Raw genomic sequence first — 966 nt, forward strand, 5'->3', positions numbered from 1 at the left:
CGAAACACTGAAAGGAAATGCCAGAAATAACTCAAGTGTCACAAAACCCTCAAACGACAAGCTCACTCACAGATAGCTCGTCGAATCACTCTCTTTTGCACTCTCCCTATTTCACTCATGTTCGTTTGAAAAAGCAAAGTAAATACATAGTAAAGACACAAAAACAAAATGCAAAGTGAAAGCAAAAAAGTTCATACATACATACAAACAAATCCTATGTCATGGGACTGTATATACCACACCATTCACATAATGCTTGGCACCACATGGCGACGATCGTATGTCCCCCTTAAAACAAATTGGCACATTAAACACAATTTTACCTTGTTGTCATTGTTGACTGAGATTTCAACATACCCCGAAGCTGAAAGGGGGATTTTTGTCCCCTTCAAAAATAAATTAAACTTCCCCTGTTTACCCTAAACAATATTCGCTTTATGCAAGACAACACAACGCCCCACAGAAATTCCATGTCATTCCTTTGGAGAAACGAATTCACCTCTTTTCCTCTTCATGGTTAATTTTTCATCATATGGTTGATTGTTGTTATAAAATTAAAATTTGATCCTACATTTCGAAAGGGAAATATAAAATTATCCCTTGGTTCCAAGTGAATTTCTACAGTCTTTTTTAAAAGGTTAAAGTCTGGGCTAAAGCATTTGTGCCAGAGGAATTTTTTTATATGATCCACTTTTTATTCCCTTTTTGGCGAAGAGTAAAATTCCCTTATGTATTAGGGGTGGTTATTGTCTAGGCTGAAAGATTTTTGTTAATCTCTTCTCATAGGATCCACCATATTTTCCCCAGTTTTGAACGAGGGAATATATTTGTATAATGTTCCTTTGAAGGTAAATATGTCCCCTTTTTGGCATATATTTTTGTTGTGGAGGAAGTTTTCTCACATAATCCGCTTTAAAATTCCTTTTGGTTTTGTTCCCTCAACGAAATGAATATATTTGACTATAG

Source organism: Stomoxys calcitrans, chromosome 5 (assembly GCF_963082655.1).
Source record: "Stomoxys calcitrans chromosome 5, idStoCalc2.1, whole genome shotgun sequence".
NCBI lineage: Eukaryota > Metazoa > Arthropoda > Insecta > Diptera > Muscidae > Stomoxys > Stomoxys calcitrans.